This window comes from Neopelma chrysocephalum, unplaced genomic scaffold, assembly GCF_003984885.1.
Source record: "Neopelma chrysocephalum unplaced genomic scaffold, ASM398488v2 Primary Assembly neopelma1_188, whole genome shotgun sequence".
Lineage (NCBI taxonomy): Eukaryota > Metazoa > Chordata > Aves > Passeriformes > Pipridae > Neopelma > Neopelma chrysocephalum.
Window position 1 is genome coordinate 1,251,111 of NW_020897850.1, and position 8,039 is coordinate 1,259,149.

Genomic DNA, 8,039 nt, shown 5'->3' on the forward strand with positions numbered 1-8,039 from the left:
ACCCTTTCCATGAAGAAATTCTTCCCAATGTCCAACCTGAACCTCCCCTGGCACAGCTTGAGGCAGTTTCCTCTTGTCCTGTCACTTGTTACCTGGGAGAAGAGGCCAACTCTTGTCTTTCTACAATCTCCTTTCAGGTAGATGTGTATTTATGTACACCCTTTTTAACTGTTGCAATGTGCTTTCATTACCTAAAATTTAGCATGCCAGTCATGGTAATTGACATTCTACCCCCTACCTATAAACTTGTTCTTTTCACCATCATTAACATGTCTCAGAAGTGAGTCACTGAAAACTGCAATGACACATTCAGACACTGAAATTTATTGCTTACTTTGCTTATAAGGAGTCTCTGATCCTGCATGTGATATAGATTATATATAGAATTGTAAATGTAATATTTAAGAGACTGCCAGACGTTCTGTGTCTGTGCAGCTTCAGACCATCAGTGTGGCCTGAACCCTTGAACTCTTAATAGTGAAAGCACGAATCCTCTCAGAGCTAGAGTTGTAATGAAGTAGTTTATAGTTCAAGCTTTTGTGCTGATTGTTTTAAAAAATGGTCTGAAAAGGATGGGAATAAAATAAGCTCAAAATGGGCACCACACTTTCTCTTTGGGTTTCTGCAAAAGGCAGTAGGCACATGGAGATTGGAACTATTGGTTGTCAATGAGTTGATTTTATGCAGAGTACGTGATGTTTCAAAAACATCTGTGCTTACACTGGCTTCAAATGGTGACAAAAGAGTTGAGAAGCTGTTTTTATGGGAAGTTTGAAGAGAGAAGTCAGGAATAATAGATAGGGAAGAACATACCAGTAGATTTGATAGTTTGGTGACCTTCCTTAAACAACAACAAATCCCTCCTGATAATATTGAGCTGTTAATCCTAGTTAAAACCAAAAGGATTCTTCCTTCACCAGTTGAACACTGAGAAGCCTTGGTTTCTTAAGTTAAATTGTTCCATGACTTCTCACCTGCAAGGTTTTCCTGTTTTCTGAAGTCCAGAGATAAGCATCATTCCCGAGTGGCTCAGCTGTGCTGATCAGGGAGATGGATTAAGATGATGTTTCTTGCAGCCAACAGATGTGACAACCTGTTTTTATGAGAAGCCAGTTTTAAGAAGTCTTACTTAAGAAAACAGAAAGAACTGAAGAGGAGTTTCCTCTGTGGCATTTCCTTCCTTCTCCCCCTAAATTTGTAATATATAAATACTCCCTGAAATCATTGCTTGGAGTAACCTTGGATGGGTTCTCAACCTTTGATGAATTGCTTTCAAGTTTTATTTCTGAAGAGTTTGCACAGTTAGAGAAAAAAGATATTCCTGGGGGATTCCCTAGGAAGATCTGTCTGTCTTGTTATGGGATACATTTCTTGTACTGTCACAAGATGAAATGAGGGGCTCCCCTGACAAACATAAACGTTATATGACAACCCATCTATTTTTAGATGATTTAAATCAGTCAAGAGGGAAAAACATTTGTTTCCAAGACTGCAATTTTCCAGATGACACCATTTTATTGCACGGTGCCATACCATGAGAAAGAGCATTCTTGTGGCTTTTGAACTGGAAATCCTGTAGGAATGCTATTTCTGGCATTTATTTGCTGTGAAGGGAGGCACACATGGAGAGCAGACAGACTGACCAGATACAGTTTGTGGTATTAAGGCATTCAGAAAAGTCCCTGCTGCACAGCCCTTTTCCAGTGTACAACGTGTTGAGTGAAGTTGAAAAATTATCAATGAAGTTCAAAACTGAAAGCCATGATCTGATCCGACAGCCAGACTTTCATGCTATTAATGTATTCCTTCCTCTTGCAAAAATGCTATTTTCAGAATCCAGCTCTTCTGTCTTCATACATTGATGCTTACAAAATAATTCACGGGAATGAACAAGATTTTGGTACAAAGTGGGAATGAGAGTTGAACGTGCACTTTAATGAGAAACCAAATGCTGTCACTACATTTTAATGGGGAAGATTTTTTTTTTATTTACCCAAGAACCGTGTACAAACACGCAAAAAAAAGATGTTGATTGAAGAATGAACACCAGAGTAGAGAGCTTAGGCCCATAGTTTGGTCACACTCTGAAGCTGGCAGGCATGGTGAATTTGATGTGACTTCCCATGCAAGGAGAGTTTTTGCATGGCTAAGTGCTTGTGAGAGGTGACCCTCTATAGCTTAGGACTTTGTACCATCAGATACGTTCTGTGGTCAGTTAAATAGAGCAGGCTGGATTTTTTTTTTTATTTTTCATTAAAAAGAAAAAATAGAACTAGGCTCTGAAATTTTCTTGAATAGAGTTGTGCTTCTCCACAGCCTCTCTCTCAGGAAGAGCTCTGAAATGATAGTCTGCCTGAACGGAGCAAAAACCCTAATAAATATGGTGCATTCCTCTTTAAAAAGTATATTTATTTAGTAAGTTTAGAAACCACTCTGAGGTTAGGTTACAGCTATTGGGATTAGAGGGCGTCTCGTGGGCAGTTCAGACATCAAGCTATAGGTCCGTGGAACGAAGCTGAGCTGTTTCTAGCCTGATGTCTGAATTATGAATTAGGTTCATTCTAATTCCAATGGGGTAAACCTCAGAGCAGTTTATATACTTATGGCTAAGTGCTCCTAAAATACAGGCTATTTATTTAAAACATACATGTAAAATGTAATATCTAAAAAAGATGTCTGGCCTAGCAGTGCTGGAGCACAGCAAGCCAGCCAAATAAAATCTTAATTCTGACTCTGGAGCCCTCGGAAGGGGGATGGCACAGCTGGCTTTATGCCACACACTGATACTCCCAGGTAGGTCAGATCCCTGCTTGGCTCAGGGGGAACTGGAACAGCCACAAGACTAAATTAATTTGCCCTCAGCTATGGCACTTGCCTCTTCCTCAGCCGTGCCTGTCATGCCAAAGCTGGGAGAGCCTTGGGTCACGATGCCCTCCCTTGAGGATTCAGGAAATTCTACAGGCCAAGAATACTCTGCAGGGTTGGCTCCTCTCTCTTTTATCACTGGAGTTGTGCAAAGAAGCCCGAACCTGCTTTTCAGTCTGGTTGGATATTTGGGGAGCGCAGTGGAGCTGCAGGGTTGGACAGAAAGCACAGGATTTATTAATAGCAGCAGCAACTACTTCCATCTGGAGCCACCCTGGTCTCTGAGCTCATTCTAGCAGCAGTGCCAGCTGGTGAACCTCTCACCCTAATCGTGTGTCTTTGACCCCTGCTGCTGCAGTCAGGTGGCTGTGCCAAGCTTCATTCTGCAGCTGCCCTTTTCACAGGGTGCCTCTGACTTGCCTTGTGGGGAAGGGCACTCAGTGAGGGTTCCTGCAGGAAGCTAAGCCATCCCTTCCTCTATTCCTTTTGCTCAGGCTACTAGAGAATCTAAAGGAAAGGCAGCATCTGATGTTCTTTTCCTGGGATGGGAGTGGAACAGAAACTACCCGCTATTTTAGGACATCTGAGCTGGCTCCATCACTATACAAAAAAAATGAGTCAGTTTACACTCTGGTTCTCTCTTCCCTCCTCACCATGCTCCTTTAATTTCCTTTCCAGGAAATAAATGTGACAAAATACATCTCAAGTAAATTACTTCTGTCTTGGCATTGAGATGTAGACAAACCTTCTGGAAACTACCATAGCCTGGTTTGGTCAGAAGGTGAAGATCTGCTGCAGATGCAGAAGCAGCAGACGTGTAGTGGACACAAAGGGCAGATTTCTTTGGACACTGAAGAATTGTCATAGGGCTGAAGGAGTGCATAATTAATTCATGTGCAGATCCTGGGGCCAAAGATCACTTCATACAAATTTCTAGGAGTTGGCAAAACTAAATGTCACAAGCAAGCAAGTGGGAGTTAGAAACTGAGCGTGGACAAAACCCACTGTTATTGTTTTCTGTTTTCAAAGGAACTAAATCTCAACATTTTGTGTGGCAGCAGAGTGCTTACTCATAGTTCTTGAATGCCTGAGACTGACCATGCAGCACTAAGTATGTGTGAGTGTAATGAGGATGTTGAAATAATTCCTCTCCCTCGGATGCCTAAGTCCATTCAGAGACACTTGTGAGGCAATACATCATCTGGCATAACTGAATTTGGGGTTGGGCTCTGCTTGGTACAGGAACAGGAAGCTGGGTGCTTTCAATGGACTGTTGGGATATCAGCAAACTTCCCACATCATTGGTAGACATGAAGGTAACTAATGAAGGGTTTTGGAGAATGAGATAAAAGCAATGAAAAATCTGAATAGTGGATCTTAATCCATCCCTGTTGCTGCCCTTTGATCCCAGATATCCACAATTCTCCATCATCCCTCTCTGGGCATTGTCAAATGTGTCTATATTATCAACAACCTCTCCCTGGGCTATAGCATTCCTATACTTGTGCATATATATATATATATATCTTTTATTCAGATGCACTCCAAATGTGGAGGAAAGGTCAGATCTAGAACTGCTTGACATTTTCATGCTCTCTACCAAGAATATTTAGGCAGTAAGATTTGGTCAAGATGACTCTGTTTTGACAGGTTACACATCTGTCCCCAGAGCTCTCTGGATTAGCATCCGGGCTGCTTTGGAGGAGGTAGAGCAGGTCCTGGAGGTGTGATGGCACAACAGAGCAGGCAGGATGGCTTGGTAAGGACTCAGATGTGCCTACAATGTGTTAGAACCAGCTGCATGCCTCGAATGGTGTTTTCTTTGCTGATGACCAGTGGATACAGCCAGAGGAAAAATTCTCCAAGAAGGTGTTGTAAGAGAATATGCATCAGTCAGTAAAAGCGGAATTACAGGGGAAAACAATCCTGTTGTAACAGATGAAGGACCTATCAAGTGACAACAACAGTTTATTATCCTTGAGCAAAAGTAATGGATATACTTAGGCATAATCCTACCCTCAAGTGTTTTAATTCTGGTGGAACTTCTTATTAAGGAAAGACATGAAAATGGAAAAGTGCACGTGGTAACAATGCCATAAAGTTGACAGCATTTCTGCAAGGTAGATTGCCACTTGAATTAGCTAAGAAGGCTTGAAACAAGATGGAAAAAAAATTAAAATGAAAGAAAACTATTGGGTATGAGTCAGTGTTTTTGTTATTTGATGAGTGTTTTCAGTCTGTGTTTTCACAACTAATTAAGACACAAAGGGTAAGAGGATTAAGTCTTTTTTTTGTTCTACCTGCACTTTCTATCGACTGGCTAATCAGGAAAGCTCCAAGCCCAGCTGGGAGTTCATACCATTTATGATTTCTCTTTGCCTCCACGTTTTACTTGAAAATGTACTTCGTTACTCTTGAAACTCATTCTATACATACCCTTGAAAACAAAAAAGACAAATGCAATGTGTTCAAAATTCCCCCTCTCTTGGCCTCTTGATGTTGATAATGTAGGCATTGCTTATATGTACAGAACAGAGGATATGCCAATACACTTATTTATTCCATGCAATGACCAAAATCACACAGTAGGCTGATCTATGCACAATGCTGATATGACCAGACTTGCTTTCATGTCTCCTTAATTTCATTTGTAAGGAGATAATTTTTGTCCTCATCAAATATTTGTGGCTTATGAAAATTACCCAACAGGCTAATGAGCCCTACAGTGTGTTTCTATCTGATCCCCAGTATATTTTCTCAGCTTAAGCAAAACCAAAGTTGTGTAACTCCAGGAGCACCTGAGGGGAAAAAACCCCCATGCTTTAAAAAGTCACAGTTTCTGTTGTGTTACCTTCTTGCTCCTGCTGGAGAAAGTCTTACATTTGTACTAGCCCACAGAATATATACATATGTATGTATATAATATAGAGAATATATTGAATATATAGAATATATTGAATATATAGAATCATAGTATCACTGAATGGTTTGGGTGGAAGGAACCTTAAAGATCATCTCATTCCAACTCCTTCCACTAGACCAGGTTGCCCAGAGCCCCATCCAACCTGGCCTTAGACACTTCCAGGGATGGGGCAAATAAATTCACAACCTCTGTGCAGGATGTAGCATCTTGTAAAGAAAGCTGCTTATGTACACACTGAATTTTTGGTTCATTATAAGTCTGTTAGACCATGCTATATTTCAATGGATTTAATAAAACAAGAGACTTCAAGGTTGGAGATCATTCTGGAGAGCTCAGCTTAAGTTCCTGAAATGTGATTTTTCTTCTCTATTCATGGGAAAGTTTCTTTGACTGGTACAAGAAGTATGACTTGATTCTCTACCTTCAAGGAAGAGGGAGGAAGTAATATGGAATAGCTACAGGACGGCATTCATACACACACAAAAGAAAACACCAAAAAAAGGCATAATCATGAGCACATTGGTTGGAATGAAGTTCTTTCAGATTCTCTCATGACGTTCAGACTTTCAGACTCCTCCATTCAAAAACTCAACATGACAGGTAGACCAAGATGGTATAGTTTTGGGGTGATGAATCTGAGATTGAAACCATCTCTATAAGAAGTAACAGAAAACCTCTCTGGTATCTCTGTCAGCATGTCTGATGTTTTGAGACAGCCCGGAAGACATTTCATAAAACAAGCTTCCATGGCTCATTGCTTTAGGTTGATTACTCATATTTTCCCTTTGTAGTAATGTTTTCCTAAATGCATTTCATTCAACACAGCGTTTCTCTGGCAACAAATGGCAGGTCACTGTTGAATAGCTAGCATTGCTTTGATGATTTTAGAATTTCAGTGCCCATTTGCATGTTAGAATCCTCTACAGATCTAACACAGCCAGTTCCTTGAGTCAGGATTTTCAGAAGGTTGGGCTTTAAAAGTGCACAGCTTTCAACAGCAGAAAGATGAGTGCTTCATCCCACAGAAGTGTTTGAGGTTCAAGAAAGGTTCTTGTACGGTTGGTGAGGCCAATGAAAACTAAAATACCTTGTAAAATATTTTCACACACACGTGCAAAGACACCTTGGGACAGCTAAGGGCTGTCTACTTAGGGCACTTGTGTGGGTTGGCAGAGAATGACTTGACAGAAGTTTAAATCCAGTTTTTTATATCCCAGTTGACAGCCCCAGTCAGTAGGATATCATCTACACTGAAGTAATTTGGTCAACCCCTCCTGTCTCACATCAATGTGGTCCATGGGTTTCTTCCTTCCCAGGCAGCCTAATCTCTGATATATGGCAAGAGAATTTCCACGTTAATTTTTTCTGAACGAAGAAAAAAATTTTTCCAAGATTTAAAATGCAGTAATTTTAATCTCTTTCATGGTCCCCCAAGGTACTGAACATACAGTGTCTGGCTAGGCCTGACACTCCACTGGATTTCCTTGTGCTGCTTATTGAAACTTATATACAGTTTATTTTGATGATGGCTGGGAGTCTATTGGCAGATCTGTAGCTTAGTCTTAATGTCATTTCAGAGCTGTTCCATTTATTTAAATAAATAAGTATTTTTTTCAATGAAACAAGGTTTTGACCTGTATTCCAGGTGAGTGTCAAATCACTGAAACTAAACTTTGCAGAAAATTCCGTTCAAAATGTAGAAGCAATTTTTCTGAGTCAAGGTTATACTAAACTAACACGTTCCCATTAAGAATTCTGGTTTTACGGAAGTGGTAGTTTTGACATTAAAATATATGGTCAAAAGAAAAATAATATGTGTTTGTCTTTTTCTGCAGACGCATGTGAGGTGAACTTCCTAACCTGAGCAAAGAAAGACCAGGAATTGTTGTACTGGAGGGCTTGACATACTGATCCTAAGCTTTTATACCACCATTGCAATGCTCCTTCTTAGATAATTAGGTCCAGCTATACTGATTATTGAGGGAGCTCTTTTGCCTCTGAAAGAAAAATACATTTATGATAGTGTCCTAACTTAGTTTTGATAGAGGGAATAAACTTGTGGATTTCAGGTGTTAATTAAAGTGAGGATTCTTCCAGTGCTCCAACTAAACAATGTCAAGAAGTTTCTCTGGGAACAAGGGTAGGCTGCTTCTGAAAAGCTGGCCTCACATTCCATGTCATTTCTAGCATCCACTTAGTATGGTTGGAACCTCCTTAGTTTAAGAACACCCTTGCCATTAGGAGCTCTTGG